Below are 16767 nucleotides of genomic sequence, written 5' to 3' on the forward strand. Positions count from 1 at the left end.
ATCCATGTCCCAACATCTCCCCCCCAATTGAACGAACTACATGTCCTTATGTAGACCTCTCCATTCAAACTCTGAGGTATGTTGTGAACGCAGTTCAGAAAAAGCATAAGGCGTTGCTATATCATTTGTTGGGGCTTTGTATATTTGGGAGATGATATTGTCCAACCATCACATTTTTGTGTCTACTAACCTTAACCAATATGAAACTCGATGATGAGGCTCATCAATAGGTAAACTATATGGGTCATAATGTCACTCTCGAGCTTATTAAAATTGATTTTTCTCACATTTATTTACATATTTTGTTATACTTTCCCTAGTGAGAAGGGTGAAGGTGAGTTACTATATCATGTGGCCTAATATGTATTAAATGCAAGAATTGAATTAGTTTTGGATTGAATTAATGCAGGAACTCGAAGTGGGAAAGCAAGAGATATTTTAGGATATTGGTCTCCCTCCTTAACTCCTCAGATCATTCGAAGATCCACCATATCTCATCAACTCGGAGTTACTAGTAGCCAAGCAAGCCGAATCCATTGGAAGCCAAGCCAATGACAATTAAGAAAGAGTCGTTCTCAAGTTAGGGAGGCAAGTCTCCCTATTTTCTAGGGAGTTGTTGGGAGCTCCAATTTTGTATAAACAAGAGAGCCAAGGAACTCATTAGGATTCTATCTTTTGTTGTAGCCAAGAGGCCATTTTGAGCTAAAACCATTGTGATTGTTATTATTATGTTTTATTTGGAGGTGGTTAGCATCCAACACTGTCAAAAACTCCTTAAGTATCTAGAGGGTTAATATAGCCATATGTGAGAACGGGCGATGCTTTTCAAGTTAAGAATAATGGATGAGGCACGTGTACAAGCATAGTTATTGGAAAATAAAGGTTAGTCAAGTGGTTTGGAAGAGAAAGAGCATCAAAAAGATTCGAAGGGGAAGAAGAAGAAGTGGAAGGTGGGAAGATAAAAGGATAACTGTATATTTTAACCCTGCACAGATAATTTTTGCAAACAAATTCTTAATTAAAATAGAAAAGATTCAATGGAAAACACACACATTAACACAAATATTTTATCATGGAAACCCAAAAACGGGAAAACCAACAAGATTTTTTCATATATATATTCTTTACAATGTTATGATATGATATGTATATGTCATAGCATTCATAAACCATCAATCAATTAAGGTAGATTGTAATACAACCATAGTTATTTTGGCCAAATCTACAAAGCCATGTGCAAAACCACCATGTGCTAGAAAACTACTAAAATAAGAAAAATACATGCCAAAAGAAGAACCAAAATACTGCCCAAATATTTTTTTTGGCACTGCTCCAAACCTCGTGCAGGGGGGCTACTTCCCCTTACATACCCCCCAACTAGGGGGGCATGGCAACCCCCCTAGAACACCACTATGAGAATGATGCATATAAGTTGTGTAAAGAATATAATACCTGCCCAACCACAACAACCACTGCACATCAAAGAAGGATCTTAGTAATCATTGCAACCACTGCAACATGGTCACACTATGCAGAAGTGCAGGAAACTGCATTTAGAGTTGAACCAAAAGTACAAAAAGAAGGTTAGGAAGAAAAAAATAATATTATAACTATATATTAAAGTAATCAAGTTAAAAGAATATCTGGTGTGGCTGAGAATATTGTCTACACATCAATGTAGAGGAAGGTGAATCTGAATAGCCTTGATCACTAGGAATAGAAGGAGATGCCCACACTCTTCCACATTAAGATCTAGATCAAGAAGACCAATATAGATGGTACATTCAACTTAGTTTAACGGGTTAATTTCATAATAGTGGATTTTGTCAACAAACTTGGATTGAAGGTTTCTAATCAGCCTAGCCCATATCCATTGGGTTGGATAAACAAGGATGTAAAGATAAAGGTAACAAAATAGTGCAAGATATTTTTTATAAGTGTTAATTATATTAATGAAGTATAATTGGATGTATTACCACTTTATATATGTGGAGTCATGTTTGGAATTCCCTACATTTACATAAGATAATAACCAATTAATATTTCTTCATCAAATATGGAAAATCCATCATCATCAACGTGCATAAATACAAGTCAAATATTTCACTAGTAAGTGCCAACAAGGCCAAAAATATGAGTAGTTCAAGTAAGATATGTTTTACTATACTTAAGAGAAAGTTAGTCCAGTGATGAATCAATAAGAGAAAAGGAATCCCTCCAACGTTGTACTAAAGAGTAGAAAAAAGAATTGGGAGATTTTATATAGGCATATATGGGAGTGTCCTAGGATCTTAAAGGGTTACCATCCAAGAGGGAAGTGAAGCACAAAATACAATTATTTCTAGAATCTACTTTGCTAAATATTGGGATGTATAAATAGTCCATTCTTGAAGAAAAATGAGTGAAGAAGTAATTATAGCAGCTACTACAGTAGGGTGTGTTTTGACCAAGTACCTCACCTTGTGGGTCACCCATCATAATTGTACCAAATAAGGATGGGAATTGGAAATTATGCATCCATCATAGAGTATTAATTAGGATGATGTTCAAAAATATATATCCCCTACCTAACATTGATGATCTGTTAGATTAGTTGTAACATGCAAAATACTTCATCGAGCAAGCCTAATAACATGAAATTGTATATATGCCATCCCTTACCTATAACCACTCATCCTTGGGAAATAATTTCCATGGATTTTGTGAGAGGCTTACCAACAACCAAGAAGGGACATGAATAAGTGTTTGTGGTAGTTTTTAAATTTGGTAGTATTTGTATTCTCATGCCTTGTAAGAATACCATCAAAGGGAAAGAATCAATAAAATTGTTCTTTTAATAGGTCTAAGTGAACTTTGGGATACCAAGGAAAAACATTTGAAATAGGCACAAGAAAACTTCTCAGTGTATTTTAGACTACATTGTGGGGGAAGATTGATGTGAATTTGAAGAGGTCTATAACATCCCATCCATATAAAATGAAAAAACATAACTATTCAACCTAATGTTTATGTAGCTTTTGAGGGGTTACAATTATAAGCATCAAAGGGGTGGTAGGAACGAGAAGTGGAGGGGGGAAAGGTTATTTTACTACAATAGAACTAGAGAATCAACCTTTTCTTGGGGTCTAGTATTGAGATCAAATGATTAGGCTCAGGCCTATGATCTCCTTCAAGTATTATCTTTGGCCCATTCTCACAATATTTCTAACCTTGTGAATATTAGGGACTCTAAAATTATCATATGGTACTAAGAATTCTTCCAAAGGATATGCATCTAAAGAAAATTCTCAAGTGAGTTTGAGCCCTATTATGAATTTTCATTCTTACAAATTGTACCATGTGTTCAGATAGAATAATAGTGAAGATGATAAGTAGGATAATGAAGGCACATTCCTGGCCTTGGGTAAAATATTAATCAATGACGAAGAAAAAAATATATTACATTCTTTAATGAAATTGTTTAGGGTTAAAAATTATCAAATTTTGAAAAAAAAGTGTGTTAAGTGGTGTTTCAAAAAGATAATATTAGTCTCCTCTTCCCAGTGCTTGTGAGGGCTTGTTTGAGTTTTGGGTATGTGAATTCAGTGCCAACAACATGCAACAGGACATCTCAAATAATATTCATGACCACCTCCTTTCTAATTTCATTAATTTTGTGAATAATAATTCAAGATGGTCTTTTGTCATCTTAGAAATGGCACATTTTAGGGCTTTTGGGCCGTATTTGATTGAGTATTACAAGGGATTTGGGCATAATTTTCCACGTGGAAATATTTTGGTAGTGATTTCAGATGTCATTTCCATGATTTAGGTCATTTGGAAAAGATTATATCATGATGAGGAATTAAAGTTTGATTGTGGTTTGTACTATTTCCGTGCAAAAAACATTGCAATGACCATAGGAAGGTAGATAGATTTATGGGCACACATATACTACATCCCACCTCTTCAGCATTACGAGGTGCGTGACATTATTATTCATTAGAATTCATTTCAATTTATTTCTATGTACCTTTTTTCCTCCAGTGTAGGCTCCTCTCTTCAACTTTTTTTTTGGACTCCATTGGATTTTTAAAGGAAAGTAAGGCCTAGATTAGTATAATTTTGGTGTGGTTTTTTGATATTGCACATGGAGTGGTTGAGGTAGAATATTTAGGATGAAAACCAATGCGTCAATGGGAATACAAAGATAGGAACATTTCTCCTTCTTCATGCAAGCTTCTTTGTCAATTCAATGCAATATTTAGAAATGCTTAATGTCTGGTAGTCATGTTGGGTTCTTTCATTCCCTTTTATTCTGTCACTGAAATTTTGTTGAGTTTGTTTTGGGCCTATAGTTAGGGTGGTATAAACTCTTGGTGGAATTTGAATTTGAATTTGAAGTTGATGCTCCTAAGAAAGAGAAGTTTTCAAGGAATTTCTATTATGCCCCACCATTTTGGTAAATTTAGTGTCAACTGATGGAGTCTATGCAACAACTTCATGAGGAAGTTTTTACTCTATAGTTAAAATATAATCATACACAATGGAAATTCTTATTGATCATTGATCCCTTTTTCAAAATATATAAGATGAATTATCTAGCCTTCATCAACAGTTAGAGGAACTGTAAGTGACTCTCAACCAACAACCTTTATAGTTATCTACATATAATAACTCTCTTATTTCTAAGAAGGAAATCCTTTCTAAATTTAATGATGCAATCCTAGATTTGGAAAATGATACATAACAAGAAGGTTTAGGCTAACCCACTCCCACTTATTAGCATGTTTAGAAAATGTTGTCAAATTTTAAGTGCTTTTTGGAGAAAATTTACCACTAAATATCATAGGTTAGTTATATCTAAAGATTGGATCTTTGAGCTCTTGGGAATTTGGAATAGAATTCCGGACATTGGCTTTTCATTTAGTTCTTCCCCATTTTGATGCAAAATTTGTGACCCAAACACATTTTTTTAATATCTTTTCTCATTCCAGCTAAAAAAAATACAACCAGACACATCCAAACACTTGGGATGAAAACCTAATATAGATACAACACACTTATACTAGAGAAGTACACACTTATATTAGTAACTCCCCTTTTGAAACTTGCTTTAAAGATTTGGAACCTTCACATTTGGATGTTACACATGGACAAAAAGGAGGAGTGAGGAAGGATCTCATAGGGGATGCATTAAGAGTAGAAAAGATTATTGAGAAGATTAGATAAATCCATTTGCAAGTACATAAGACATTGAAGAATTCAAAATAAAAATATAGTATAATGAATTATGAGCATAGAACAAATAATTTATTTAGAGTAGGAGACAAAATATAGTTGCAGTTGAACAAGGAAAGACTATAGGTCCTCATGGTAAGAAGATCAAGGTTTTGTGGTATGAACCTTTTGAGATATTGGAAAAGGTGGGAGATAATTCCTACAAACTCAAACTACCTTGATACATGCACATTTATTCAATAGTGAATGTCAAAAGTCTCAAACTCTATGAGCCTTCCATTTTGGAATAAGAAGAGGAGCATGTGTTACCTTCCATGGAGGACTTAGCTCGAGATGCCCTAGAAGAGTTAACAAAGCATAAAATTTTACAAAAGAGGTATAGAATTAGAAGATAGAGGTAACATGACCTTTGGTAGATTGAATTGAAAGGAAAAATACAAAGAAAATATAAATAGTACTCCAATAAGAAGGTAGAGAAAGAATTTCCTCACCTAATTCAGTATGGATTTTGAGGATCAAAAGCCTTCGAAAATGGGGAGGCATGATTTGTATCAGATCATCATATTATTTTTCATTTATATAAATGCTTTTAGAGTGGAAAAAATTGGATGAATCAACTTGCAGGTCATTTCACATTTACCCTATTTTATGATTTGATTCCTCTTCTAGGTCCTCTACTAGGCTTCACAAACATTCTACAATTACACGTCTCTAATCTAGACTTAATTTCACTCCTTTACTTTGTTCCTTCATGCCATAAAATATGACAGACAATCATTTTCACAAACTTCACAGATGATCGAAGATTACTTTCCCCCAAAAAATTCCAATCTCTTTTTCCTATTTATATTTTACTAGATCAATCAGATAGGGAAAGGCCAACCCTCAAGCTTTATGATTTTATTTTTTTTCTTACAAGAAATCTTGTCCGGATGACCTAAGTATAGTCTGATTCCTTACCTCTTTGGAGCTTAAATTGAATTGCATGAAACCATATGATGTGACTGTATTCTATAAAAATATAGATCTAAGACCTTATGAACATTGTAAATTACAATTCATTAGGTATTTTTGACTTAGATTACCACCTTCAACACTAAAATTCATTATTTACCCCATAGGACCAGGAGCTGGGATGATAGGCTAAAACAACAAACTATGGCACCTAAATTTAGACCATATTGTGAATCTGAACAAAAATGGAGTTGTATGGGACTTGCAGGAAATTTCCGAGCCAATTAACACAATCTATAAATAATGTCAAATTGGAAAGAAAATTGGAGTGCGCTTCAAACCCAAAGAAAATTCATCAAGTAGGCCACTACAACTAGTTCACACAAATTTATGTGGGCTCGGAAGAACTGAGACTCCAAGTGGTGTGGTTGAAAGATGCAATAGGTCCATGCAATAATTAGTAATAGAAATGATGGAATCACTTAGTGTCTTGATTGAAAAAAAACAATTACCTATATTCCTTTCTTTTATTGAAGTTGAATATATAGTAGCTACAACTAATTGCACATATATTTTGTGGATGAAACAAACTCTACAAGATATGAAAGTTACTTATGATAAAACCATTCCAATCATCTGTGATAACACAAGTGAAATTAGGATATCCAAAAAATCCTATTCTTCATTAAAAAACCAAGCATATCCCCCTAAAGTACCATTTTCTTAAAAAACAAGTGGTTGATAGATCATGAAGTTAGAATATGTCTCAACTAAGGAACAAGTTGTTGTTATTTTCACCAAACCTCTTTTCTGATAACCTTTTGAGTATTTAAGGTAGAAGCTTGGAGTGATGTATCGCTCTTCTCTTCATTGCATTTATTCACAAGAAAAGAGGGAAAGCATCTAAATATGTACAAAGATTGATATAATGACTCAAGAGGAACCAAATTTAGGGAAGTCTACCAGTGGAAAATTAATATCAAAAACCTAAATTATATCTTTTTAAGGGGATAATGGTAAGAGGGGGAGTACCTAATGCACCTTTTCCATTAATGTTAGTGGGGGGAGAGCAAGAAAACATTGGAGATGAGATAAAATGTGTATAGAGATATTGAAGATGGAGAGTGAGCAAGGGGGAGAGAGATCAACCATTAGCTCTTCAAAACCAATGTTTGGAGTGTTTCCAAGTGGTGGTGCCATTAGCTCCACTAAGGAAAATAAGTATTTTGTTGGGTATTCCTCTCGAAGACATTTCCAATGGTATATGACACTTGATCTAACTCTCTGTGAATAAAAAGAAAACTAAGGTTGAATTTTGGTAGTTCAAGTAAGGTTCCAGCTGATTATGATTCTTGTATTGGTCTCACATTGTCCAGGCCAACACAAAAGATGAAATGGTGGAAGCATGGAGGTAGCAAGCAATGGCCAGTAAGGCTTACAGTCACAACCCCTAGTCATAGGGTGCTTGGTCTATGCACTCAAGTGCTCATCTAATCCCCTGTCCTAACGATGTGGAAACATAAGCAATGGGTAATGTGTAACATGGGGGCTTCACGCAATGAACCTTTGACATAGCACATGCATTTGTGGCATAGAAAGAAATACCCTTAATTTAACTACATAGTGGAATATACCTCTAAAAATCACATTATTTTATCCCCTGCCAATATGAACCTAATACACCTTTCCAATTTGAAAAACTCCTACTTTCACTTGATATTGTAGGTGTCAATTTTTTCACTAACATTTTTTATACCCCTTTATATTTTTTCAATTACTTTGAGGTCCATTTTTTATACCTACCAATATAAAAACCCTTTACCCCCTATTATATGCTCAATATATTATGTAATTTTTTTCCTCAATGTATATCGGCTAATATGATAGCACGTGGTATGGTATTTCTTCCCTTGTGAAGCCTCCGCGGTGAGTGGTAAGCCCACATGACATTGCAAGGAGATTGTGTGGCCCAATTAGATTATTACACATGGTGGTGACGTTATAGGATGACACATGACACCCTGCGGACATGGCACATTGCAGGTGGATTTGGCCCCTTTAAGTGACTAAGTGGCACTTTTTGAGTCACACGTGACAATGTCATGGTATGAAATGTGGTAGAAATATGACATGGGAGATGATGTGGTAGTGACATGATAAAGCTGATGTAGCAAAATATTACACATGGAAGGTTCTGATTGGATGTTGAAGATTAAATGTGGCACTCGTAGGACTCACACCAAGGATTGGTTTTGCAAAGATTTTTGGTGCAGTTATCCCTTGGATAAAATGACCAAGAACTAACAAATGAACCCAAAAATAACATAATGACAAATTAAAATTCATTCGGAAATCGGTGATCCGGGAGTCCAACAGTTTGTCAATTTACAAATTTTAATTTCGAATGGATTTGGATTAAATAGAAAAGCATATTGAATATTTGGACATTCAAAGTATTTGAGAAATTCAGGGGTGTTCACAAAAGATTGAATCCAGATTTCGAGCACAAGGGCTAGTTGATCCATCTAGCTATCTTGGAACTAGAGAGTTAAGAGACGTAAAAGAAATTACCACAATAAAATATCTAGATATTGTATTTAGAAAGAATAAGGGAAGTGGTCAATATTCCAATGGTCATGGTTCTAAATCTTGCACCATCTGAATATTAATTTTGATGATTTGGGAGTTTAGAAGTTTATTTGCACATTCGTAGGGTGCCACATGTCATCTTGTACATATCACCAACACGTGTCATCGTGTTCATGTAACTACCATGTGTCATCATTTCATTGGGAGACATCATCAGTCCTTTCCATATCATGTTGGCGTGTTGCTTGTCACTCACAACTTGTTGTTGATGTGTGCACATCATTAGACTTGATGGTACGATAAGCACTTGGATTCTTATGTGAAGCACCTTGTGACCAAGGGTTGTGACTAGAAGCCTTATTGGTCACATCTCCTTGCTTTGCAATTCCGCCTTTTCAAATTTGGTGTTGGTCCAATGGGGGACCCATCCTAGAATCATGATCAACTAGAACCCTGCTTGAACTGCCAACCTTCAACCTTAGTTCTCTTTTCATTCCTGGGGAGTTAGATAAAGTGCCATATGTTGTTGGAAAGTTATTGTATAAGAATATACAACTAAACACTTAGTTTTCTCATTAGAGCTAAGGAATTGAAGAATAAAATGGAATAAAAGATATTACCTTCATCCTTGACTTCGAGCTAGGAAGCAACACTCATAAACACATCAATGATAACAAACATGTCAAGTTCCCATTGAACATGACACTTGACATTAATGACTTATACTTGGCATCAATGACAATAATTGCCGAAAATCTCAACATTCTTTGACAAAAGACTTGGGTAGTCTCAGTTCAATAAAAAAGGTTCATTTATAGATCCCCTTTTGCATGCATAATCAGTAAGAATAAAAAAAAATCGCAAGAAGAGAAAGTGATATTACATGGGCTTTTCTTACTTGTCATATTTTGATTTGATAAGGACTTCATCCACATGAGCAAATGGAAAAGGAAAAAACAATCAATGTATTGTTTATCGATTGAGAGATATGGAAGCATGCAGTCAAGTGATGAAGGAAATGATGACTGAATATGAATCACAAGAAGAAGCATAAAATGAAAGTAACGGTAGTAGTGATTGTGAAGAAGGGAGATTACGTTTTGAGTTTATTGTCAAGTCGTAGGGAGCTGTATTGTAGATTGAACCTAAATGAGATGGATAGAGATCACCCATGGGAAACCATAGTAAGGATTGCACCAAAATAAAACGAATGGAGGTGACCATTACATATGTTATGCTTGGGTTATATGTAGTGTTCATATTTGACCATGATGTTAGTGCATTCCATGACTATGCTAACCTTAAAGAATGAAGTGATGATTGACTTTGTTCATTATGCATGAGCTGAATGATAAGAATTAACTCCATTGATTGTTCAATCATTAATTAATGGTTAAAGATGTGTTGTGAGCTCTTAAAATGTAACCATATTAAAGGTCAATTTGTACGATTATGAAAATGGCTACATACTCATATCACGTAAATGAGCATTCAATGACTTCTCAAAGTGTTATGTTCATAATCAATGCATGTAGTGGTTATTTTGATCGACAATATATTTACGAATTGATGAAATTCCATGTATATTTGGAGTTTACATTTCATGGTATCACCATTTAATTCGTTTAAGCATTTTACTAGCTTTTTGTTAAGATCCTCATGAACATGCCCATAAAAACCATAGCTCATTTCATGCCCAAAAAAAACCATAACTCATTTCATATGACACTAGGTCACATTGCATCTTTTTTAATTAATAAGATTAATTAAAAGGGCAAAAAAAACATAATTAACTCTACCAAGAATATTCTATAAAGGTTAAATCCTTACTATCCACCTCCTAATTATTAATAATTAAATTAAAATTGTAAAAACCTTGTTCCAAAATAAACATACCTATAAACTGACAAATTCTTTAATTGAAGTTAATAGTAATTTTAATTTTTTTAATAATAATTTATTATTATTGTATTTTATTAAATTATGTATTTTATCTATTACAAAATATATTTATTTAATTATTATAATTTATATTACAAAATATATTTATTTAATTAATATAATTTATATATATATATATATATATATATATATTTGTAATTTCTTTTCTTTAAATTTTAGGGTTTCACGCTTTTTCTATTCAATCTTCCATTTCCAATTCAAATTCAAATGGAAAGGCCTCTAAATTCAACGATAATACAGCGCCGACGCATGATAACAGTTGGAAAGATCGGCCCGCACAATGGAGTTGTCTATAATGTGATTTTTTGGAGATTTGGGTGACGGAATCCGGTGGAAGAAATTGAGGTTAAATCTTGATTTGTTGCAGTTAAAATGGTTTTTTAACTGCATATTTGGATTCAGCACCCTGGAAAACCCTTGGGACACTTTCAAACTTGCGATTCCAATAAATTCCTGCTGAATTTCGACCGGAAAAACCCGCCAGAAAAACTTTCAAAAAGTCGCGTTATAAACAACTGCCCGCACAATACTTTCACCACATCTATATATATAAATCCACTCCACTTCACAGGTATATCACCACTCCACTCCATCACATTTAAACAAGTATATCACCACTCAAATTGAAGGGTGTTTGAAAGCTGTGGTTCAAGAGAAAGCAGAAATAAAAGCAAAGACGCATCAATGGCAGTTGCTGCTGCTGTTAAGGTCCAATCCCAAGAAGAACACGCTGCAGTTACTAATAATGGCAGCCACAATATGCAAGTTATTAATAATGGCAGCGAGAATGAATCAGTATCACAAGTTATTAATAATGAATCAGCAGGGCCCAAATCTCAGAGGGTTATTAATAACGAATCCGTAGGGACCAAATCTCAGGGAGTTTTTAAGAATGGCAGCCAGAAGGAGAAGGAGAATATACCAGTGGGGCCCAAATCTCTGTATGTGGGGGATCTGGAGAGGAATGTTAGCGACGCCCAAATTCAGGAACTCTTCCAACGGGTTGGCCCCGTGGTCAGTGTTCGCATCTGCAGAGATGCCATGACCAAGACTTCTCTGGGATACGGCTATGTCAATTACAGCACTGCTGAAAATGCCAGCGAGGCTTTACGCAGCTTGAATTTTACACCCCTTAATGGAAAGCCTATTCGGATAATGTACTCACACCGTGACCCCAGCATCCGCAAGTGTGGATCCGCAAACATATTTATTAAAAATCTTCACAAAGCAGTAGACAATAAAACCCTCTATCACAAATTCTCTGTGTTCGGACCCATTCTCTCTTCTAAGATTGCAACAGATGCATCAGGGCAATCCAAAGGATATGGATTTGTGCATTTTGAGCAAGACGAAGCAGCGCAAAATGCAATTAAATGTATGAATGGTGCGTTGATAAACGACAGACACGTTTATGTTGGCCCATTTATGAAAAAGGAAGAGAGAGAAGAATTAAAATTCATGAAAAAGAAGTCAGACTCAGAGTCACAACAAACAAATGGAAAAGCCAAGTTTAAAAATGTTTTTGTTAACAATTTATCAGAGTCCATGAATGATGAGGATATGAGGAATTACTTTGGTAAGTATGTATGGAACAATTACTTTGGTAAGTGTAGCAGTGATGAGGGATGAAGCTGGAAAGTCAAAGTGTTTTGGATTTTTCAATTTTGATAATGCACAACAAAGTGCGTTGAGAGTATAACTGGCAAGAAAATTGATGGCAAGGAATTGTACGTTGGAAAAGCACTGCAAAAATCTGAATTAAGGGGGCAATCCGGAACAAATCTTTATTTAAAACATTTGGATAATAGTATTGATGATAACAAGTTGAGAGAACTGTTTTTTATTTATGGCACAATCACTTCATGCAAGGTAATGAGGGATTTTCAGGGATATAGTAAAGGTTTCAGATTTGTCTCATTCTCATCCCGTGATGAAGCATCTCTAGCTTTGGCAGAAATGAATAAGAAAGTTGTCATAGGCAAGCCTCTTTATGTTTCTTTGGCTCAGCCAAAGGAGGAGAGAAGAGCAAAGCTACAGTCTCATTTCTCTCAATTGCTTAATCCATTGGGCAATTGAAGAAAACGCAGATGATGCAGCCAGAGTTTAAATTGATGGCAATAAATGATGCCTTGGAAAAGCACTCAAGAAATCTGCAAATCTTTATTTAAAACATTTGCATGATAGCATTGATGATAACACATTGAGAGAACCTTTTTCCTTTTATGCCACAATCACTTCATGCAAGGCAACCAGGGATTTTCATGCAAATCTCATTCCCATTTTCCTTTTACCCCACAATCACTTCATGCAACGTAATGAGAGAAGTCCCATTCCCATCTTCTGATGAAGCATCCCGAGCTTTGGCAGAAATGAATAAGAAAGGTGTCCTCCGTAAGCCTCTTTATGTTTCTCCTGCTCAACGAAAAGAGGAGAGAAGAGCAATGTTGCACTCACATTTCTCCTAGTTACCTAATCTAGTTGGCATGGCACCAATTGTTCTTGCCCCGTGCCTCTGTTTATAATCCAAAACGTCCTAGATTATATTTAAATGATCATTGCTAAATTGGTTTATTTTTAAATTTACAAGTTAATTCACATTTCATTTTACTTATAGAGTTTCCCAAAATATTTCAAAAGTAATTAGGTTGGAAATTTGTTAATAGTTGATAAAGTTTCCATTTATTTTTTTGCAAATTAGTTTTAATCATAATTTTTTTTAAATGTTCCTTGAATTGTTTTAATGTCATTATATCAAACTTCAGTTTGTACCTCTATGAAGTTGGCTCCATAATTATACCTTATAAACAAACATTCAATGATATCACATAGTATTATGACATCTAATGATGCTTGTATATTCGTAGATGTTAGCTAGGTCAATAAAATACTTATAATTTGATGAATTACATGTATTTATTAATGTGATAATGCTATCTAGGCACTAGTTGGTAGATGTAGAATTAAGATGCATCTATTGTGTTGATTAATAATATATGTAGTTACATACTCTCTCTCTCTCTCTCTCTCTCTCTCTCTCTCTCTCTCTCTATATATATATATATATATATATATTAAGCTCTTATATGTTTATAAATTAAATTTAAATATGATTTTTGAATAAATAAATATACACATTAAATTGTAGTTGAGGATTGCTGACATTTAGACTTTTTCCTTGCACATAAAAAATAAAATTATCTAATCCCTCTAATTAGTTATGTATGGGAGAATACGGAACCCCAAAAGCAGCCCATCTTACACATCACCTTGTAGCTACATGTTTATTTAAGAAAAATGGAGATCAATATACCATATTGATTTATTGGATGCATACATCACAATATCATTCAGGTTGATTTTTATATTTTTTTCATTCATTGTGGTTACATGTTTATTTAATAAAAAGAGAAAAACATACTTGGAGGAAGACACTTCTTCTCTTAATTGCTGAACTTTTAACCTATATTAACTTAAGGCTCAATACTCTAACTAGGCTATTCTAACCGGAGTAGACACCAATATAGTATGCATGCTTTTTTTTAGTCAAAACTAGAATTACATAGGTGAGTGTGCAAATTTCATGTTAATGGTAGGCTACTCCAAACTACATAAATTTTCTCAATAATCTCCCCCTTTGGCATTGATGGAAACACCACCAAATATAGATACCAAACATTTTAGGCCATTGATGGCTCTTTGGCCACATTAGTTATGCTATTAATTTCCTACACTCCAATTTTGTTGTTTTTCTCACTCTCGCCCATTTTCTTCTAAGAATCCAATTACATTCTCCCCCCCCTGAATATATTTGTATCAAGAACCATAAAGAATCCCAGTATGCTAATGTTTTCTCATTACCCCCCTTTGATATCAAAGGAGAAAAGTTTGAATACTCCCCTTGCAACTAACCTTCCCCTGTGATTATGTTGTGCTAAGGTGAGATTCTTGTAGACTTGTCTACTCCTTAGAAAATTAATCTCTTATATTCAACTATCCCTACACTTATTTGGATAGTTTCCCTTTGATACACCTATTATGTAGTTGATGATACACCTAATTGTTAGTTGATGCTACCCATGTAGCTACATTTTATTGAAGTGACGACTACTTTTGAAGTGCTTAACGCTCTTAGGATTGCGTGGTGATACTCCTATTGCATATAATCGCTGACACATCCAAATACAACAATTATTTAGCTGTGCTGCTACAAGATAACCACTATTGGATGCTCTATGATATTGAGACAAAGGTTACAAATTTTGTTTGAATGCACACTGAGAGGAAGCATATTGACTCAGTTATGAAAGGTGAAGTAGTCAGCAGCGAGGGGAAGCGATTTTTTTCAGTGGAATATGAAGAGGTCAACAACATGAGGATAAATTGGATGAACAGATAAGAAAAGGGTATTTTTGCTTTTTCTTTTTGCTATTGGTTTGTTCGGGCTCCTGGCTCTTGTGATGTTGGGATTGGTTTTTCTGTTGCACAATGTTTAGACAATGTGATTGGCTGATGTATGAGTTGGCGAGGGTGTTTGGTTGTTGTGGATGCTATTGCTATGTAAAAACAGGGGAATTCGAAGTACTCTGAGGACTCCACTCTCAGTTTTGTATTCTTTTCTGTAACAACACACTTTGATAAAATAAAAGTATTTAATTTTTGGGTTGGTTCTCGTGAGCATAATTGAATTACTCTTTGTTTGTGCTTTGTTATTTAGTCCTTGAATTAATTAATTTAATAAGAAAATTCAAATGTCATAGGATGTGTGCTTCATAACAATGATCCAGATTCTATAGATGTTGTGAAATCTACTCAACCTAGGTTGCGTCGAGTGGTATTAGAGCAGGATTTGTTTTGAGATTTGCACCTTGGATTTGCTTCGTGTAACAAGGTACAAGGAAACCTTCTTTAATGGTTATGCAACAAGAGTGCTCAAAGTACAAGTTGGGTCACAGAAACTGGGTTGAGGTCTGTGGATGTTGGTGAGACATTTACAACTTGTAAAGATGTGACCAAGGAGAAGATGAACAAGACGAGGAGGTGCAGGAAATCAATAGCTAGAAGAGTTAATACAAATAATAAAAGAGTTGCAGCATAGAAGAAATGAAGACACAGAAGTAGATTCATAGATCGAATAAGAAATCGATGAAGAAAAGGAGGCTGAGGAGAGAGAACCAACAATGAGGTTGATTTCATATATGAGAAATAGAGGAAATGGAAGAGTTTAATTTTCATGTTATGAGGGAAATTTGAGAGGTGATGTGCTCATCGATTGGATTGGGGAACTCAAAAGACACTTTGAGTATGAAAATGTCCAGGATCCACATAGGGTGAAATTTTCCATGACAAAGTTGAAAGGCCATGTTTCACTATGGTGGGATATGTTGTAGAAATATGGAGTAGATAATCAGCTATAGAATATCAAGACTTGGAAGGATATGTTCATGGAGATCAAGGATAAATTTTTTCCTATTGATTACCAAAAAAATTTGTATAGACAAGTCCAAAATCTAAGACAAAAGGAGACCTCCTTTCGTGAGTACAATGAGGAGTTTTTTTAGACTATAGCTTTGATCTATATTGTTGATGAATCCTATCACATTTCCTTGAAAATGGAGAAAAAGTTGAATAGCAAACACAACCAAAAGGCAAAGGAAGAGGTTTTAGAGGCAAAGGTAAGGTAGGGATTGCAAGAGTGACTGAAAAGGAAGAAGAATCCACTAGTGGTTAAGGTGGTAGAGGTGGCAATAGTACTTGAAGAAGCAGACAATGTCTTGAAAGAGGAAAGGGAAAGTATGTAATTACTTTTTACCATTGTGGAGTTGAAGGGCATAAAAAATATGAGTGCTAGAAAGGAAAAGGTTCAGGGAGCAGAAGTGAAGCTAAAACACAAGTTATGCTAGCTAATTAAGCTTCTATTATTGGTGAAAATGTGACCATGCTTCAACAAGAACAAGTAGAAAATTTAATGTTTGGTAGAGTGTTGCTCAAGCCTAAGAAGAAGATAATGGAAGAACCAGAGAAAGAAAGGAAAGTTTTAAAAAC

At 34.6% G+C, this 16767-nt stretch overlaps 1 pseudogene; it reads left to right on the top strand.

Annotated features, from left to right (window-relative positions):
* The first annotated feature begins 11409 nt into the window (after positions 1 to 11409).
* LOC149242928 (polyadenylate-binding protein 8 pseudogene) lies at positions 11410 to 12801 on the top strand (annotated as a pseudogene).
* Positions 12802 to 16767: the final 3966 nt, after the last annotated feature.

Source organism: Pinus tabuliformis, chromosome 8, assembly GCF_031772625.1.
Source record: "Pinus tabuliformis cultivar Carrire ecotype Pingquan chromosome 8, CPIR1, whole genome shotgun sequence".
Classification (NCBI taxonomy): Eukaryota; Viridiplantae; Streptophyta; class Pinopsida; order Pinales; family Pinaceae; genus Pinus; species Pinus tabuliformis.